We start from the raw sequence: 20819 nt of genomic DNA, 5'->3' as shown, positions 1-20819 counted from the left end.
AATGTGTCTATGTGTGCGTGAAACCATATTTACACTTCTACTGCAAGTGGGTACGTAAGTGGGGCCATATGTGTACGACACGATCCCATACAAAACTTCGACTTTTGCGGACTGGGAACCGACGGCGGCCTGTGTAATCTGAGCTCCCTACAAAGCTCTCCACAAAGCTCTCGTTTGCAGTCTTGTCGAGAGCTTCGCCACAGGCGCCCGAACCATCCGTCACGCACACATCTAAACGTTCTGGTTTCTTCAGCCGCTCACGCATACCAATGTGTTTGCTCCACCCCCTTTTTCGGATTGCTTATAGAAATGATGAGGCTGTTCACATTTGCTTTACACACACATGCATGCTGTTTATTGAATAATATCCCTCTCCCTTCCCACAAGTGTTTTGGCATACTCCCGCTGTGTAGACGGCAGAGCGCTTTCCCCCTTCCAAATTTACCGTTCTTTCTCCTCTCGTTCTTCCTTCCTCCTACTGCGCTCGGGGTACCATCCGTGCTGCGCGTGTTCAGCTAGCTTCAGTTTCGTGATGACGTCATGAACAGGAGCTGCGCGTGTTGAACCGGCTTCTGTTAAGTAATGACGTCCTCACCGGGGGCTGAATGAAGCAATAATGAATGTAAGTAGTATGTATTACTATGGAGAGTTTAGCGCAGAGGATTAGATCAAAACTAACCTTAATATTTTAAAACTGGAAAATGTTTTCTTTCCGTCGCTCACTTTGAAGATTGTTGACGAGGCTAGCAGGTAGTCGTTGATAAATAGCGCACACACCTGTAACTTTTTAGACGCCAAGGGTTAGTTGAATGTACCTGAATGTACAAGCACACAGCAAGAAACTTACCTCAACAATTTGCTAGGATAAATCATTCCATAACTGAGGAAGAAGGAACACGGCACAAAACGTAAATGAGCAAAGTATGTTGCACAAGAAATCGCACCTCACTTCAGTACATCCTTCCACAGGGAAAGTTCTGGACAGACTGAGGATGCCTAACACCCGGATGAGCGCGATAGCAGAAAAATCATGGTGGATCGAGAGGGATGGGTAGACTCGGTCCAGCGATATCCGCTGGTAAATGCATGTGTGTGTGACGAACGAAAGACTTCAAACCCCGCTTCCCCCGTATTTCATCCATAATTTTTCGTCACACGCACACACCTCTGCACGGGCGGCGGTTTGCCGTCCAAAATCTAGAGAGAGAAGACAGGGCCTCTCGCTTTGGCACACAGCAAAATCTCTCAACAACATCGGCTCTGCTACTTGGGTAGAAGTGTAAATATGGTTTCACGCACACATAGACACATTCGACCCGAACGATCGCGTTCACACATACTATAACGCTCCGATTTATTCTGCATCTCACGCATACCAATGTGTTTGCTCCACCCCCTTTTCGGATTGCTTATAGAAATGATGAGGCACACATGTTTACTTTTGCTGTATGCACACATTCGCATGCGTTTTATTCCACACTTTTTCTCTCCCTTCCAACACGTGCTTTGGCATACTCACACTGTGGAGACGGCAGAACGGTCTCCCCCTTCCAAATTTACCGTTCTTCCTCCTCTCGATCTTTTTTCTTCTTACCGCGTACGGGGTACCATCAGAGCTGCGCGCTGGCTTTAGTTTTCTCCTCTCGTTCTTCCTTTCTCCTACCGCTCCCGGGGGCTGCGCGCGTTTCGACAGGTTCTTAGCGCAATCCAGTGCGTTGTTTTGTGGCTGAGTTGTGCTGAACGCTGTCAATAAAAATGAACCAATAATTAATGCATGTAGTACGTATTACTTTGGATAGTTTTACGTATATGATGAGAGCAACACTTACCTTAATATTTTAAAACTGGAAAACAATTTCTTTCCGTCACCTACTATAAAGATTGTTGATGATGCCAACAGGTAGGCGTTGATGAATGGCGCATGCACCTGTAACTTTGAAGACGATAAGCATTAGTTAAATTAGTACATTGAAGCACATATGAGATCAAGAAACTTACCTCAACAATTTGCTAGGATAAATCATTCCACAATGGAAGAAGAAGCAACACTGCGCAAAACGTAAACAAGGAAAGTAGGGGACACAAGAAATCGCACATCACTCCCGCACATCCTTCCACAACGAAAGTTCTGGGCAGACTGAGGATGCCTAACTCCCAGATGAGTGCGATAGCAGAAAAAATCATGGTAGATCGAGAGAGATGGGTAGACTCGATGTAGCGCAATCCAACGGTAGATGGATGTGTGTGTGTGACCAACGAAAGACTTCGGACCCCGCTCCTCGCGTTTTTCATCCATCGTTGTTCGTCACACGCACACACCTCTACACGCGCAGCGGTTTGCTGTCCAAAATCTAGAGAGAGAAGACAGGGCATCTCGCTTTGGCACACAGAAAAATCTCTGAAAAACTTCGGCTCTGCTACTTGGGTTCAAAGCCAGCTTCAATCTCAGCGGATCTCTGAGTGCTGGTGACCGGTGGGTACTAGTCTGCAGTGGTATTTTCGGCTTATTTTTGCTCGTCTATGTTTTCCCCATCTTTCACTTCAACATCGATCAACGCTAGTTTTACTGCTGGACGTTTTAGTTCCTTCCCCGTAGTTGTACGTACCAGTGCTTGCCTTACTGTGCCATCCGTGCCCGGGTATGTTTCCAGTACGATTGCTCTCAGCCATTCCTTCCTTTGACCCTCTGTGATGAAAACCAGGTCTCCTGGTTTTAGTGGTTTACATGGCTCTAACCATTTACTGCGGCGGTTTAGGGTCGGTATATATTCCTTCAGCCATCGATCCCACATGGCCTCTGCTAGGACAATCGCTCGTTGGTAGCTACTTCTTAGCGCGTTTGCTAGTTCTGGTGTTGTGCGAAGTGTTTGTTTTCTTCCTGCCGAGTTGCCTAGAAGGAAATGGTTAGGGGTTAGTGCTTCCCTATCCGATGAAGTTTGCGGCATATAAGTTAGTGGCCGAGAATTGATCAGGTATTCCACGTCTGTCAACACGGTAACGAGTATTTCATCATTCAACTTTCTGCCATCATTCAACCCGTTTAATCCTTCTTTAACGCTTCGGACCAGTCGTTCCCAAGTGTGGCGCGGAAGGGGGGTTGAAGATCCACTTCGTGTGAGTGTCTGTAAAGGTGACTGCACAGGTAAGGTTCAGTTCAGTCGGAGTAAATTTCCGCCGGTGGCCCTCTGCGACAGACAAATCTTTTGATGGCCATTATGCAGGACTCGGTAGAGAGGCTGTAAGCGACCTCGAGATGGACTGCTCGTGTCACAAGGCAAGTGAAAACGGCCACATATCGTTTCTCGTGCCGTCGCGCATTTATGATGTCTATTGGCCCCAAATAGTCAACTCCTACGTTTGTGAATGGGCGCAAGAAGGGGGTAAGTCGTTGCTCCGGTAGCGGAGCCATTCGAGGATTTTGTGACTTACACTCTTTTATATTGCAGTATTGGCATGTTTTCCTCACTCTATCAACCACTGCTATTAAGGATAGAATATAGTACCGCTGTCGGACTTCATTCACCACGGTTTCCCGATTCGCATGCCCATATTGCCCGTGGTAGTGTCGCAGGAGCAGTTCTGTCGTGCGGTGCGAGGAGGGTAAAATGATTGGGAACCTTGTGTCGTAGTGTCGCCCGGCCTCCGTCGTGCACCGACCAGCCGCGAAGGTGACTGGTCCTGGCGATGCCGTCGGCTTCCGTGCGGCAAATATATGCCCGCTGCCTTCCCGTGCTGTCGAAGCGGATGGACGAAGCGGACCCGCCGACCACGGTCTTGCACCAAGTGCCTCCCTCCCGCAGCGTCTTCACCGACAGAGATTCGCGCCTCACGGCTGCCTTCCAGCTAGTTGCCCCAAGCTTGCGGGGGCCTATGCGGACGGAAGGGGAATCCTGCCAATGTCGAACACCTTGGTCAATTGACACGAGGGAACGAGCCCGGGTAGTAAAGGAGAGGATGGTGACCACGCCTTCTCGCCAAGTAGTGTCCAGTCAAGATTGCCTTGGGTAGGGTCTCGAAGGGAGTACAGGGCTTGTGTGGAACGGATCTAAATACTTTCGGAATAATCGGAAGTAATAGTCTCTTGCACAAAATTTCTCCTTTTGCTACTAACTATTTTATTTTTCTTCCACTGGAGTCGTTTACAAGCAACATGCTGCTCTAGCGATTGCCTAGAGCATTTTCCGCGAAAATATAATTATATTTAGTAAATCCGTTTATCCCGTATTTTAGTGTAATCCTGTTCTGGAACGTAAGACGAAAATAGTAATCGCTACGCGGAATCGAACCAGGGTTCCTGTGTTCGACAACTTGCGCTTGTTGCCGCGCAGCACTGATACATGTGTTCCACAAGGAAACAGTTTTGTCGGCTTAGTAGTAGTGGTACTACTAAGCTCCGCCTACGCTCACCGTAGCCTACGCATACGCTCACTGTGTTACTCACGTAGCCTACGCATACGCTCACTGGTACTCACGTCGCGTGAGCGACATCCTTCCCCTCGTAATCCAATCGCTTGGATTACCACCTTGAATCGTCATCCTTACTGCTGATTTGTTGTATCCTCCATTTTGTTACGTTTCGTGATAAGGTATTGTGCCATACTAATCTTCCTTTTGGCTGGGTTTGTGATGAGCAAGTGCTCCTTATCCTTCACGTCTACCACTGCTATTTTAACCACTGGTCTAGTTAAAATTCCCTTTAAGGTATTCACCTCAACAGATCGGACCTGTCCATCCTTAGCAAGATGCACCTTATTCACCCGACCTTTTATCCAAGATCCTAGAGGAGCGTTGTCATCAGTCAGTACAACGACATCACCTTCATTCACTGGCACCACCTTATTGGTCCACTTATCCCTTTTTAGGAGCGTAGGCAGATACTCCCCCTTCCACTTGTCCCAGAATTGCTTCGCGTTATGCTGGACTAGTTTGAACTGCTTGTGGTCGATGCTGGAGGTTGAGAGCGCCCACGGCGGTATAGCGCTACCGCTTCGCCCTAAAAGGAAGTGAAAGGGTGTTAGTACTTCCTCCTCTTTGTTATCCACTGGTATATGAGTCAAGGGTCTTGAGTTTAATATAAACTCAATTTGCAGCAGCGTAGCGGTCAATCTTTCTTGCGACGGTTTGCGCAGCTTCCAGTCTTCCATCATCTGCCTCAGACCTTTTTTGATGGTCTGAATTTGCCTTTCCCATAGTCCGCCGAAGTGTGGTGCCGATGGAGGATTAAAGTGCCATTCTATCTGGAACTCACTGGCTGCTTCTCTTCCCATTCTATCGTTGATTTCCTTCGCTAGGTTGCGAAGTTCCTTCTCCGCACCAACGAAGTTAGTGCTATTGTCACTATACATGTGACTAACCTTCCCTCTTCTGTGTTGGAAATTTTTAAGGCACATGAGAAAGCTGTCTGTGTCGAGTTTCGGTGCTACCTCCAAATGTATGGCACGTGTGGACACACACGAAAATCACTCCCCACCGTTTCTCAGTTGATCGGCGGACTGCTACTTCGAACGGTCCGAAATAATCGACTCCGCCGTGAGTAAATGGCGGGGTGTACGGTTTTACTCGGCAGTCTGGTACTGGTGCCATCATGGGTGCCACCGGCTTACAGGAGTGTAAGATGCACCATTGACAGCACTGCTTGACGTTATTAAGCGCCGCCCTTATGTTGATAACCCAAAACTCTTGCCTTAGCTCTGCTATTACCACATTGTCTGCTTGATGCATACACCTTTCGTGGCGATCGCGCACGATGAGTTTCGTCAAACGGTGCTTTTGTGGCAAGATAATAGGCAATCTTGCAGTCGATGGAATACACTCCGCATTGCAGAGCCGGCTATTGCTGCGCATTATTCCAACTTTGTCCAAAAATGGCGTCAGCGTTCGCAGTGAACTCGTCTTGCCCACCATTTCTCCCTTCTCTAAGCATTTTATTTCCTCTGGAAATGCTTCTCGCTGCGCCTTTTTGTAGAGGTACCCTTCAACTGCTTCTACGTCACTCATCCGAATAACTTTAGTGAATTTCTTCCTGTATGCAACGTACTGCGAAAATTTTCTTAGCATTAGACCGTGACGAACGAGCTTTTTCCATTCGGAGTAACGTTCTATGTTTAAAGGGTCAGTATTTTCCGAATGGCAGCTAACCACTTCTTCTTCCGTGGCCAGTTCAGCCCTGCTCACAGGCCATTGATCCTCATCTTTTGTCAAGAATGCTGGTCCTGACAACCACATTTCTTGGTTCTTTGTAAGCTTCGTCGCTGCGTCTGCTGGATTTTCTCTAGTTGGTACCCAGCGCCACTGATTCATGGCCGTCGTTTCGAGAATTTCACTAACTCAATGGGTGACAAACGGATGGTATCGTCGCCTCCTATTTTTAATCCACGCAAGCGTCGTCTGCGAATCGCTCCAGTAATACATTCTTGTTACCTCCACCCTTAGCTCTTGCTTAACCGTGTTGGCCAACCGTGCCCCCAAAACTGCCGCTTGCAATTCCAGGCGTGGGATCGACAATTGCTTAATAGGCGCCACCCGAGCCTTTCCTGCTAGTAAATGGGTGACGGTGTTTGTTCCATCGAAGCTTCTCATATATACGCAGGCAGCAAATGCCTCGGTAGATGCATCTACGAACGTGTGTAGTTCACTGAAGATTGCACCTGCCGGCCTGATGCATCGTGGCACCTCTAGCTGATTTGCTTTCTCGATTAGTTTTATCCACTTGCCCCAGTCTTCCTTTAGATCGTCTGGTATCTCTTCATCCCAGCCGTTTACTGCAAGGTGGATTGACGTAAGTAGGATTCTGCCATGAATAGCAATATGACTTATTTGCCCCAGAGGGTCATAAATGCTCATAACAAAGCTGAGAACTTCCCTTTTTGTTGGATTTCGGTTGGATTCCAATATATCGGTGCGCAGGTTCGAAAACTTTATCTTATAGGCCAGCGTATCGCTAGGAGTTTTCCAAAAAATTCCTAGCACCTTTTCATATGAGCCACTCTTCTCTTCAAAGAAAAGCTCTGTACCCTTTGTTTGCCTTCTTTCTTCTGGTAATTCCTGAAGTAGCTGACGCGAATTGCTAATAAAATTGCGGATATGGAACCCAGCTCGATCATGAACCGCAACTACTTGTTGACTGGTTTGTATTGCTTCGCTTTCTGTCGCAAAGCTGTCGATATAATCGTCGACGTAATGTTGTTTTACGATCGCGTTGTATGCTCGTGGGTAATAATCCTTCAATCGAAGAGCGTTCTCATTTTTGACTGCTTGTGCACATGAGGGTGAACATGTAGCACCGAATGTCATAACCTGCATGACGTATACATCAGGCGCCTTCCGCTCATGACACCCACGCCATAGTATCCTTTGCGATTGCTGATCGTCCTGTCTCACCATAACCTGGTGAAACATTTCTTTTATGTCACCTGCTACAGCAATCTTTCCTTCTCTGAATCTCACGAGTATACCGAATAGCGACGTCGTTGCATCCGGACCTGCTAGAAGCTGAGAGTTTAGCGATACTCCTTCAATCTTAGCGGCGGCGTCAAACACCAATCGTGGCTTCGAATTCGGCTTGTTTTTGTTGCTGACGATGAAGTGCGGGAGATAGTAAATCTTTGAATCAATCTTCAATAATTCTGACGGCGTAAGCTTCCGAATGTAACCGTTTTTCTCGTAGTCTTTGAACGTTTGTAAGGCCCATTCCTTAAGGGCAGGTTGTTTGTCCAATTGTCGCTCTAGACTCTTAAGTCTACCCATCGCATTCGAAAAACTGTCAGGAAAGTTGACTTCATTCAACCTCCACAAGAGACCGATTTCATATCTGCCATCCTTAAACACCATTGTGTCTCTTATTATACGGTCCGCTCTCTCCTCTTCCTCACTGCTAACGAGCTTCACCGTAGTTTTTACTCCGAAATCTTCAGTCGAGAAGTATTTTTGCAACATCTCGTCCATACAATCTTCTTCCTTCAAAATCATCAATCGTTCCGGATGGTTTGAAGCTTCTACTCCTTCTTTCCCGAACACGACCCATCCAAGCTTCGTCTTGATCGCGACTGGTTCGTTCGGTAGTCCCGCCTTCCAGGCAGTCGGTAGTATCAGATGGCTATTGTTCAACCCAATTAAAATCATTGGACGAGCGTAGCTATAGCTTTCGATCGGAGCATCTAGGAGGTGACTGTATTCCTTTGTTAACCTCGCTGCGTCTAGTGATTGCACGGGGAGGTTTAAACGCTTGACGGTACGCACGTCTTCCATCGAGTACTCCTGTTCCGAGCTTCCTTGTATTCTGAGTTTTACTCTTCTACTGAAACTCTCACAGCTCTCAATGTCCCCTGTCCATTTCATAGTAAGTGGATCTCGCACACCTTCGAGTTTCATCCGTTTCGCCATACTTTCTTCTAATAGTGTCACTGACGATCCGGCATCGAGAAACGCGTATGTCTTGATTTTGGTCGAGCCGTTTCGCAACGTTACTGGTACTATCTGGTAATAGATACACTTTTTTGGTGCTGCTCCGTGGTGATGGACACCTTGTTCGGGAACGTGTTGTACCTCTCTTCTCTTGTCATGCATAATTGAGTGGTGTCTTTGGGTGCAACCATTCACCCCGCAACCCTTCCATAGTCGACAATCTCTTATTTGGTGATTTGTGTACTTTAAGCAACCGTGGCAAATACCTGCCTTTCTAACGATCGTCCATTTTGCACCAATATCTCGTTCGCAAAATATGGAAAATTCTAGTAGCCAATAATCGCCCTTGCAATCTAAACTCAATTTCCTCTGCTTCCGAATGCTCTCTCGGTTAATTGGGCGGTTTTTTGTGTCATCTCCGTGCATCAATACCCTTTCACGGCCAGGTAGCAAGGTAATGCGGCGAATTTTTCGCGCCGCTGTCTTTAGCCAGTCATTTACATCTTCCAATGTAACGTCCTCTCTCACGCTGTCTTTGTAATCAAGCCATTTTTCTTGGTACGTCATGTCTAATTTCGCTACTATATCATCGATCAATCTAGCGTCGTTTAGGTATGACGTACATTTTAGTACGATCATGTTAGTAACCAGATTATCAATGGCGTTTGATAATTCCGGTATTTTTGTTGCATGATCAACACGTACCTTCATCACATCCTTCAACAATTCCCTGTACACCAGTTCAGGTCTACCGAAGCTTTCTTCTAGCCTATCGATTATCGCACCCACATTTTTCGAATCGAGTAGCAGTGGTCTTATGCATTTCGCGGCTTCGCCTCGCATATATCGTTGGATTCTGTGGAGATTCTCCAGCTCAGTAAATTTACCTTGTTTGGTAGTTTCCGTCAGGGTTTGCTTAAAGAATGGCCAATCTCTCGGCCTTCCGTCGAACACAGGAAGTTCGACCAGTTCGTCTTTTTTTACAGCTGGCGTGGTGGTGGTTTTTGGCTCACCCTGCAGCATTTTCAATGCTTCCACAAGCTGCAATATTAGCGATTGCTCGGGCGCTATCTTTGTTCCCGCTACCGGTTCGTTTGCCTTCGAAGGCCCCGGAACTTCTTCCATTGGGCGCTTATCGCATTCAACACACAAAAATGGCTCGCTTTCCGTCGGTAGCTTGGATAGCTTTGCACAGCCCAAGTGGAACCAGGTGTCGCAGTCATCACACTGCACCATTTGGTCTAATTCATCTTTCCTCGTGCATAACCTGCACGCCCCGTTCGGGTTTACTACAAAGAGCTTTCCTGAACTCTTCCCTCTCGTCTCCATATCAGCGGCTGCGATTCGTCGCTCTGGTCTTCTCTTCCCCTATCTGCTGAACCAGATTGAGCCAATCGTCTCACGTCGCTGCCTGTTGCTGCCGAGTTGCCACCAGTCGGTTCACGCGATGGTACTTGTCCGCAGGCCAGATAACGCGATCACTTGGCGCGTTCTTCCGCCTTCCGGAAAACCTGCTCGAACATTCACCGGTCCGATGGAAGCACTTCCTCGAAGCACCCTTGCGCTTTGATACAGTCCGTATCTGTACGCCTCACGTTGTAGAATCTAGCGGTTGCTAGTCCTCTCTGGAGCCACCAATGTCGCCCGGCCTCCGTCGTGCACTGACCAGCCGCGAAGGTGACTGGTCCTGGCGATGCCGTCGGCTTCCGTGCGGCAAATATATGCCCGCTGCCTTCCCGTGCTGTCGAAGCGGATGGACGAAGCGGACCCGCCGACCACGGTCTTGCACCAAGTGCCTCCCTCCCGCAGCGTCTTCACCGACAGAGATTCGCGCCTCACGGCTGCCTTCCAGCTAGTTGCCCCAAGCTTGCGGGGGCCTATGCGGACGGAAGGGGAATCCTGCCAATGTCGAACACCTTGGTCAGTTGACACGAGGGAACGAGCCCGGGTAGTAAAGGAGAGGATGGTGACCACGCCTTCTCGCCAAGTAGTGTCCAGTCAAGATTGCCTTGGGTAGGGTCTCGAAGGGAGTACAGGGCTTGTGTGGAACGGATCTAAATACTTTCGGAATAATCGGAAGTAATAGTCTCTTGCACAAAATTTCTCCTTTTGCTACTAACTATTTTATTTTTCTTCCACTGGAGTCGTTTACAAGCAACATGCTGCTCTAGCGATTGCCTAGAGCATTTTCCGCGAAAATATAATTATATTTAGTAAATCCGTTTATCCCGTATTTTAGTGTAATCCTGTTCTGGAACGTAAGACGAAAATAGTAATCGCTACGCGGAATCGAACCAGGGTTCCTGTGCGCAAGTTCGACAACTTGCGCTTGTTGCCGCGCAGCACTGATACATGTGTTCCACAAGGAAACAGTTTTGTCGGCTTAGTAGTAGTGGTACTACTAAGCTCCGCCTACGCTCACCGTAGCCTACGCATACGCTCACTGTGTTACTCACGTAGCCTACGCATACGCTCACTGGTACTCACGTCGCGTGAGCGACACGTAGGGAATATTGCTTGCATTCGCGGTTCGCACATCCACACGTAGAATCCCGTTTTCGTCTACAAACAATGCTCCAAACAATGGGTCAATGCTGTACAGAGGGGTTGATTTTTCGACCATTTGTTTGTTTTCGGCCCCTGCTTCTTTCTGGAGGACTTCGAGCTCTTTTCTAAAGCAATCGTTCTGTGCTAGCTGTATCAGAAGCTTTTCAGCGCGTTGAAGTTCTTCGGATGGTAGTGGTTCTAACTCATGTTGCATTTTGCATTTAATGATCTGAGCCTGTTTCTCGGTAGCTTCGAGCGTCTTTATGGGTTTACCAATCAGTTTCAGTTTACAATTTGTTATAAACCTGCAGACTTTAGCTACAGTGCGTAATAATATATTCCATTGCAAGATTCGGCTGATATCAATGAGCGGTAGATCCGAAGGCGTAATGGAATGTGCCAGTAGGGGGACCCTTCTCTCTATTGTTGTTGTGCGAATTGGTTTTTGTTCAGGCCAACACTCTTTAGGATGGTAGAGGAATGAAGGACCGTTGAGCCATCGCCCTTCCGCTTCTATTTCCGTGTCTTTATTCCATTTCGTCAGACAATCTGCTGGATTCTCATAAGAGGGGACGTATCTCCAGTTAGCTGTGTCTGTCAAGGTTCGAATCTCGCCGACTCGGTGTGCTATGTATTGTTTATATTCCCTAGGGGGTGATCGAATCCAGGCAAGAACGACTTCAGAGTCAGTATGTATATACTTTTCTGTTATATTTATGTCGTGATTTTCACTGACAGTTTTCATTAGTCTTGATCCTAGAAGGGCTGCTTGCAGTTCAAGCCTGGGTACGGACAAATATTTAAGGGGTGCCACTTTGCTTCTGGACATCACCAATGCACAGCGAATAGACTTGCTTTCTGCCAATCTGAGATACGCCACGCATCCGTAAGCCAGCTCGCTTGCATCCGTAAATACATGCAATTGCACTGCTTCTTGTGTAGTCGAGCATGCACCTTTGAAGTACCAACGCGGTATTTTTACTTTGTAAATACTGGGAAGTATGGCTATCCAGTTTCTTCATTTAGTCAGTTCTTCGTCGCCCACTTGCTCGTCCCAGTCGATTCTGGTTCGCCACAGATCTTGCATCAGCAAGCGTCCGTGAATCAGAGTGGGGGCTAGTACTCCAAAAGGGTCGCAAATGCTCATTATCGCTCTCAACGTAATTCATTTCGTGGGTCTTTTCCCTTCAACCACATAAGGAATTAGTTCTTTGTGCCAGAATGAGGGAAATTGGAAAACATCACTGATTGGATCCCAAACCATTCCAAGTACTCTTGTTTCGCTATCGTTATCAGAGGGTTTGAAGGTTATTAGAGTTTGGCTGTTTTGGTTTTCTTGCAAGCGCTCTACAAGAGTGTGGTCGTTGCTCACCCAGTTTCGCATATTCAGTCCTGCTTGGGCGTGAATGTACTTTACTTGTTCAGCGCGCTCGATTGCTTCTTCTTTTGTATCGCAGCTGTCGAAGTAATCGTCCATGTAGGTGGAACGTTTTATGGCAGCTCCCGCAATCGGGTATTCCTTCGCATGTTCATCGGCGTTACGGTGCATGATATATTGGGCCGAGCATGGAGAACACGTTGCCCCAAATGTAGCTACGTCCATGAGATAGACGTCTGGGTCTTGGTTTTTCTCGAATCGGAATAGGAATCTTTGACGGTGTGTGTCTTCTATCCGTATTCGAATTTGATGGAACATTTTTTCGATGTCTCCACCAAAGGCAATTCGTCGTTGCCTAAATATGCTCAGTACTCCTGGCAATTCGACTAGTAGATCTGGGCCTTTTTGTAGTTGCGAATTCAAAGACATTCCTTCTACTTTTGCGGCGGCGTCCCAAATCAGTCGTTTTTTAGTGGGTTTCTTGGGATGGGACACGACATTCAAGGGGAGATACCACACTCTGTCTTGATTTGCTAGTCTCAATTCCTGGGGTGTGGCAACATGAGCAAATCCCTTTTTTACGTAGTCTCAGATTTGGTTATGGACTTCTATTTTGAGTTCGGGATCTTTATCCAGTTTCCTTTCCAAGGCGAGCAGTCGCTTGAAGGCCATGGGCTTACTATCTGGAAACCGAAATTCATCGCTCTTCCATAGTAGTCCAGTAGTGAATCTACCGTTTGTTTTGAATGACGTGTTTTGCAAGATGGTTTTCGCTCTTGCCACGTCAGTGGGTTCTGGAATCGGTCCGGCATAAGTCCCTACATCATCTAGCACAAATAACTAGCTCGCAGTAGCTCGTTGAGCTCCCTATCTGCAATCGCTCTATCATTTCCCTCTTCGCGAGGTTTAATGCGGGAAAAGTTATCTACTGCTAATTGTAGTGCTACTTGATTATGTGGTTCGCTCAACGATTGTTGCGGTACGGCAACGTCCTCCAGCACGCCCTCTCGCGCTCCCTCATTGCGGTGGGTTTCGCGGGAGTTCGAGTGGGGCTTTTCAGTTGGTGTGTCGTCGCTCGTTCCTTCATCGCGAATGTCTTTGCAGAAGCTCTCCTCCTGCTGTCGGGGTGTTTGGTGTACTCCTAGGGTCATCCTTTCAGCACACGCGTCGGTTGGTCCGTAGATGGCCCAGCCGAGGGCACTCCTTACTGCGACGGGCTCATGGGGTAGGCCAAACCGTGTTCCGATCAGGATAGTCGGCTTCGCGTTAGCCAGGGACGTCATCGGAAGGTGCTGTAAGTGTGTAAAGGAACTTATCAGTGCGTCGTATTTAATGTTGTTAGACGGTAAACTTAGCTATGTCGTAGCGCCGCCCCTCTCCTCTCGCAGATATCTGGAAACTGACGCAGCGGGACTCTTCTTCCTTCCGGGTTACGTTGGCTGTCCAGCAGAGCTCTAGTGGTTCTACCTCTCCGTCAAGTCCCAACTTCGAGGCCAATTCGGCTTCCACCAGGGTGATGGCTGATCCCTCATCAAGAAAGGCGACGGTGTCGATGGCGCGCCGGCCGTGGTACACCGTAACTGACACGATGCGGAAAATCGCCGGCTGCTTGATGTAGTGATGTGGTTGGTAGTGCACACCCTTAGGTGATTCTCTGTCTCGGTGTAGCAGAGTGTGGTGTCTTTCGCCGCATCCTGGCACCCGACATGTGAATCGTGATCGACACGGTTTCGAACCATGTCTGTTCAGGCACGTCGAGCAAAGTTGTAATCGCGTTACGCTTTCCAACCGTTCGTCCACGGTCATTCTCTTGAGCGTTTCGCAATGCTTGGCGGCATGTCCCGGCGTAGCGCATACCAGGCATTTTATAATGACTTGTCGCGAAGTGTGCGACGTATGCGCAGGCGGTTCTGGGTCGGAGTGTTGCACGTGCAAGTGGGAGTGGAAGCTTCTTGATCTCGTTTGATCTGCTCTAGGAGGAACGTAAGTGGTGACGTCGCATGCATCGTCTACCAGCGTCTCTATGAATTCGCCGAACTCCTTTAGCGTTGGTTCGGAATATTTGTTTTTGTACCTAGACTACTCAAGTTTCCTTGTTGCAGGTAATTTATCCACCAAATCCGCCAAAAGTTCCGGGTTGTTAAAATAGCCAGTCAGGTTTCTCAGAGTCAGGTGATCGCACAAGTTAATGACTTCCAAGCCGAACGTAATAAGATTGTTCAACTGCTCTGGCTTGGGGGGGTCCAATCTGCGAACACGTTCCGTGAGTTGTCGCACGAGCGCACCTTAAACACAACAGTTAATCTGATGGTATATTCGCCATCAGTATACCCGCAGGCTTTGGTCGACTCTTGGTAGCAGTTGAGAAAGATGGACCATTCATTTGCACACCCTGAAAATATGGGTAGTTTTTTGGGGTACATTTCGCGCGCGATACTTAATTCGGCCGTTCGTGAGTGTGTCGCGACCGGGGTGGACATTATTGCTGGCAAAATGGGTTGCGATGGAGGCTCGGTTCTTTGGCTCTGTTCGGGGGTGGCTTCCATGACTTGCCGATTTTGGTGCTTGACCCACTCGGCTGTCCTATTTGTTTTGGAGTCTGCCGAGTAGATCGACAAATTCTCTATCTCGTCTTTCAATGCATTAAGTTGCGTTTCGTGTTGTAGCTCCATTTCGGCCATCTTCGCACGAATTCCCGCTTCCATTTTTTCCTTTTCAGCCAGTAAGATCTGTTTCTGCAGCTCCTGCTCCTTCTCTAAGCGTTTCAGCGTCAACTGTGCCGATAGTCGGGAGGAAGCGACACTTCCTTGCCTGGTTGGAATGGGGTTTTCCGGATGGCTCTTTGCAGTGTTCGGGCTAGGAAGAGGCTTAGCGGGCAGTTCCTTGCTAATACCAGGCGTCGCTTCCGATTGTTGCTTCCCCTTCGGGAGATCGGGCTGCTGACTTGCCTTTGCAACCGCCATCGCTTTTTCGCTCTTAGGGCGCCGTGTCTTCATTGACGTTTTTGGTCCTTGTTCCGCGCACTTGTCGCACACCCAGAAAGCTTCTGAGACGCTTTCTCCCACTCCAGCACAATTGAAGTGACACCACTTCTTACACTCCTGGCACTGCACCATATCGTCGATATCGTTGGGTAAACTGCACTTCACACAATCACTCTTAGTCGCGGGCATCTTGTCACTTAACTTGCGGGCACTTTACGCGTACACTTTGAACTTTCAAGAAGTTTTTTAAGAATGTTGCGACGATCGCTTTGGAAAGGGGTTTATTTAATATAATAATCACGAAAACCAAGCTTTTTATAGCGAGACTTGTTTATTTGTGTTAAGCTTAAAAAACGTCTTGGCTTCTCCTTTGCGAATGGACCGTTAAGTGTTTGAGCGCGCTTAAATCGGTTTGACCTCTCTGACCTTAGCCGCGATTTTGTCCCTTTTTTGGAGAGCTGGTTGGTTTCTTCTAACTGGTTTCTTCTAACTGCAAGTACAATTGTGCACACTTTTTCCTTACAATTAGTCCATTCTTTGGCACGCATGTAAATGTTACGGAAGGTGCATTGGGCACAAACGCGCACTGGTGGGCACACAACGCACACGCATTTTTCGTGGAATTTCATTCATTGATCTACACCGAGCACAACGGAGAAAGGGATGGGATGGCGAGGAAGTTTCGTTGTGAGCGTCGATGAAAAACAGGGCACACTTGTTGTTGGAACGGATATTGTTGTTGGGACGGCTTTAAACTGACAGCGGATTGTTGATGTTCGAATGATTTCGAATATTGATCTATGATTTCGAATAATGATAGGTGCCACCAATGCCCACTAGATGGCGTATAGAATAGATCGTGGAAAAGGGAATAGATCGTGAAAAAGAGAAAAATCAGGAAAAAGAACTGTTTAAATAATCTTTTTTGGTAAAAAAACGAAAATGATAATTGAGTTTCTAATACACTGATGTACACAAAGGTTATCCATGTAAAAAAATACTCGACCGCTTGTCCTCGGCGCGGAACATTTTGTTCGAGAAATGTGCCGCAGATTCAGCATTGCATCCGATGAATTCAGGTATCATCAACGTTTTCAGGTATCATCAACGTTTTCAAGCATCATACCGTAGTCTTGGCTTTGGCTAAGACAGATTCGGGAAGGGGTCCCGCGGTATTGAGATAAAGTGTGAAACCCTGTAACTCTAACAAAACCCATCAGCTGATCATTCATATTTATTCGTCTCCTCCCACTTCTCCTCATACAGCAGCCGATACATGTGATCGAAATAATACCACCATATGGGGCCATATGAGCGAGCAAGCCAACGCAGGCAGGGGACACAGTACGTACTATCATACACATCCCAAGCGCCACAGATTAAGCTTAAACGACTGGAAAATTGAATATCCATAGAAAACAAATGAAAGCTCCACAGCTTCATTGGTTTGAACAATAGATGGCGTATTAAAACTGATTATTATATTGCTATCCTTTTCTTGCAATGTGTTTCGACAAGTTTTATCTTATCATGACCTATATAGCCTTCTAACTTTCCGAGCAAAAATCTATATGAATAGTCGTGTGGTCAGATACGTGGGTACATCAACACCAACGACCATTACTCAAATCTCACTTGCTTCAGTGCTGATGGTTTCCATTGGAGTTTAGTATTTAAACAATCGTATCGCCGTTCTAGTTCTAGCGATGCATAACTTCAATGCGAAACCATACAACAGTACATAGGAAATGAGAAAGCTCTCCTTCAAGCGAGGAAGCTCAACTGGTTGGGTATCCCACAAACAGATGGCGCCACCAGCTTTTTTGCTATTTTTAGAATGCATGAGTCGTTTGCCGTCTGTCTTTCTATATTCCGTTTAGGTAGAGTGCTTGAGTCGTTTAGAAGCCGTTTAGTGGTCGTTTAGTGGATTTGTGGCACTTGGGATGCGCATACACACACATTTAAAGAGCCGTGGCTAAGCTACGCGCGAGCCGTGGCTAGGCTGTGCACAAGCGAGCCGTGGCTAGGCTGCGCGCAGGTGAGCCTTGTTCATTTTTTTGCTCTCTCCTGCATTTGACTGTAAGGCGAGCGAGGTATGAGGAGGAGAGAGGGATGAAAGGGTACCACGAGCTACACATACAAACACACCGCCAAAGCAAAACCGCCAAGATGAAAAACGAGTTACCGTGAGTGTTCGTGCCACTCAATTCAGTCAAAACCTACTGCCATTTGATTCGAATCTTGATACAAACCGACTTGGCAAATTTGCACTCATCCGACGTCGGCCGACATGTCCATTAGCTTGGTGGGCAGTGCTGCCAAATGCCACTGTTTCAGTCATCAACACTCATGACTGAAACGAAGTTCAAATCAGATCACGTACACAACTGAGATGATCAGTGACTATACCCAAACAGTTGGAGAATCAATGACATGCTTGGTGACATTTAGTTTAGCACCCAACTTTTGATCACTCACTTGGTCACGACATTGTTGTCGGCGATAATCGCGACATTCTTGGAATATACTTGGCGCGTGGGCTCTAGCAACACAATGAGCTTGCTTCTTCTTTGCTTATCTGTCGGGTCAAACAGAGCGAGAAAACATGCTCATTTTGTTTCTTGGAACCACTCTCACGCACCGCATATCTCCCGTGACCATCGCGATGATCACCGACTGAAAATGTCGCGACCAAGTGACTGAACAAGAATTGGTTGCACACAATGTCACCAAGCATGCGATGGTCGTACCAACTGTTTGAGGCTCGCCTCTGATCATTACAGTAGAGCTCGTGACGCTGAGATGATTTTGTTTCAGCCGGAATTTGTCATGACTATGTCAGTGACAATTTGTAAAATTGATCACAGCAAAAAAAAGTCGTGATACAGTGACTGACCAAGCAATGGTCGCAAACATGTCATGAGCATGTATTAGTCACACCAATCGTTCTGAGAATCACCTCTGATTATCACAATTGAGTACGTGATGCTGATATGGATTTTGTTTCAGTCAGATTTTTTTTTATGGCATTGATAGTGACATTTTGCAGCATTGGTCCCAATATATGTCTTACTATAGCCGCCCTGAGCGGATTGTTAGCGATCGAGCTACTTGTTTCACCTCAACCTTGCTCGAAGACTTTTTGGAATCGCATAACATTAGCCATGTCCTCAACGCCACCGGATCCCCGCAAGACAATAGACAGGTAGAACGGGTGAACCGTGTGTTGCGTCCTATCCTTAGCAAACTATCTAATGCTCCAGACCAGACCGATTGGGTATCCAAGTTGCGATCAGCCGAGTATGCCTTAAACAATACCGTCCACACATCTACGAACTTTTGCCCCTCTGTCTTGCTCTTTAGTGTTGAACAACGCGGTAAGATTCCGAATGAAATAAACGAACACTTAGACAAAAAATTTGACCAAGTGCCTAGGGATCTAGGAGCGATTCGTGCTAAAGCGTTAGAAAACATAGAAGAGTCTCAACGGAAGAACGAGGATTACTTTAGCATAATTAGAAAGAAACATAATTCACCACAGTGTTACAAGGAAAGTGAATTAGTAGCCATACGTTATACCGATACGAGCGATAGCGGTAATAAGAAGCTCAATCCCAAATTCAGGGGACCGTACGTCATTCATACAGTGTTGTCTAGATAGGTGGTACGCGATGTAGAAGGGTGTCAACTCACACAACTACCCTGCCCAGGGGTTCTAGAAGCAAATAAGTTGCGACGTTGGACCGAGTCCATTGATTAGGAAATTGAGGGCAATTTATTGTTCAGGATAGTCGAGCTGTAACGTCCGGACTAATATCGCCCACTGTGCACTCATCCCGAACACTGTGCACGTATGACAGCCGTATAAACGCCTTATACTCTGACCGCTGGTCAGTTGAACTGTCTTAAAATAAAGATTTCTTCTTGGCGCGACATTGAACTGCACAGACGTAAGCCACAGACGTCTGTGTTATCATAAATCGTGTGCTCTTCCAATTTTGTGTAAAAACGTATTAAAACGGCTAATTAACCTTCCGCCACCCGTAAAACGCTTGGTCGTTACAGTATCTTGTTTGAATATCCTTAGCAGGCCGCTCATTGCTTGTGGAAAAGCTACCAACCTACCCGCTGCGCAAAGCGACGCAAGAAATCATGGAGTTCTGAGAATTTTATCATGCCTTCCTTTTCTCTCCAACAGCAAATTTGTCGAGCAGCTCGTCGAGCTGCCCGTCCCTGGCTCCGCCTCATACCCCTCGCCTGAGCGCGCTGTCGAAGGTTTGGATGTGTTGGTGCGTCAGACGGCCAATCGCTGTCAGCCGTCGTCCGTGCTTTTTCCCTCCATAGCGCCATCTCTTTCTCGCGTGTGGACAATGCTCATGAGTTGCTGTGGCGCTTAAAAAACCGTTTATACACATTGCGGCGATGAAGTTGCATTGTTACAAATCAAACCAAAAAAGCGCAATGAGTTTAATCGATGCAATGTAAAAATGACTATGGAATCGCTAGCGCACGATGGAGGGTTGGCTGTGCAACGCGCTGAATCCTAATTCGCATTAACACGTTCATCCCGGCGCTGATTTTCATCAACTTTCCTTTCCACCAGCACCTAGAACGCAGGCTGGAAAGTTCACTGGCAGGCAGTGGGGCCTGCCATCGAACTGAACGTGTTAAGCATTAAGCATAACTTTGTTACCCTAAGCTTTTGCTTTCGTATGCTGTAGATTAAATAGATATCCTGAGCCATCTGCGCGTGGGTGTGAGCGTGCGTGTGTGTGCAAAACTGTCGCCAAATGTGTTTTTTTTCCGAAATGTTATGATCCATCGGTCAAAGAACGGAAGGTGTTAATGAAAGGCGGAAAGACGAATTGAGGCCCCTGTCAATGGTAACTGATGACAGGGAGCAGGGGGTACTGACACTGGCAGCTGTTGGAAGATTGAACAGTATACTTAAATTGCCGGCGGATGGGGGGAGGGAGGGTGGCCATGGAACCCCTACGATCATTAGTCACAGGCCCTAAAATTGTTGTCGCCATGGGGGGAGGGGAGGTGCAAATGGTTCTCCAGCCACGGAGCCCTAACGACCATCTTTCCGGGGGCCCTTGTCGTTAATACTCTGTCCACTTGTAGAGATCATCGGCGACCGCCTAGTCCGCCTACCGTTAGGTCCGCTGCTGGTTCATGACGGTGTTTTTTTATCGTGCAGGTCCATCCTTCCCCCTGCCTGCAGCGTATACATCGAGCAGGAGACAGTGTGGCAGTACCCCCGTCGTGGGTTCTAACCGCGTACGAACCGTCCGCCGTATCAAGAGGTGACTATCCGGCTACGTGGTACTCAAGTCCTGAAAAGGCCGGCATGATCGCTTTGGCTATTACGCCAATAATAATAATAATAATAATAATAATAATAATAAAAAGAACTTAGCGTAGCAGTCCACACTCGGGGAAGGTTTTTGTTTTGACTTTGTTGCTGCCGGGCTACCGCTGTGACGAGACAAATACACGGAATG

General features: G+C 47.3%; 2 long non-coding RNA genes across 4 annotated transcripts; both read right to left on the bottom strand.

Annotated features, from left to right (window-relative positions):
- Nucleotides 1-327: 327 nt before the first annotated feature.
- On the bottom strand, nt 328-1268 carry LOC133391291 (uncharacterized). Of its 2 annotated transcripts, none has more exons than XR_009764785.1 (3): nt 848-1268; nt 680-783; nt 328-601 (listed from the first exon to the last, which is right to left on the bottom strand). It is a non-coding gene; the product is annotated as an uncharacterized LOC133391291 (long non-coding RNA). The 2 variants fall into 2 exon arrangements; XR_009764784.1 differs by having other exon boundaries at nt 680-777; nt 848-1267.
- A 166-nt stretch (nt 1269-1434) lies between these two features.
- LOC133391290 (uncharacterized) lies at nt 1435-2416 on the bottom strand. Of its 2 annotated transcripts, XR_009764782.1 has the most exons (3): nt 1999-2414; nt 1830-1933; nt 1435-1743 (listed from the first exon to the last, which is right to left on the bottom strand). It is a non-coding gene; the product is annotated as an uncharacterized LOC133391290 (long non-coding RNA). The 2 variants fall into 2 exon arrangements; XR_009764783.1 differs by having other exon boundaries at nt 1830-2416.
- Between the last annotated feature and the right edge of the window lie 18403 nt (nt 2417-20819).

Source organism: Anopheles gambiae, chromosome 2, assembly GCF_943734735.2.
Source record: "Anopheles gambiae chromosome 2, idAnoGambNW_F1_1, whole genome shotgun sequence".
NCBI lineage: Eukaryota > Metazoa > Arthropoda > Insecta > Diptera > Culicidae > Anopheles > Anopheles gambiae.
The sequence above is the reverse complement of the archived record's forward strand: the minus strand, read 5'-3'. Positions and strand labels throughout refer to the sequence as shown.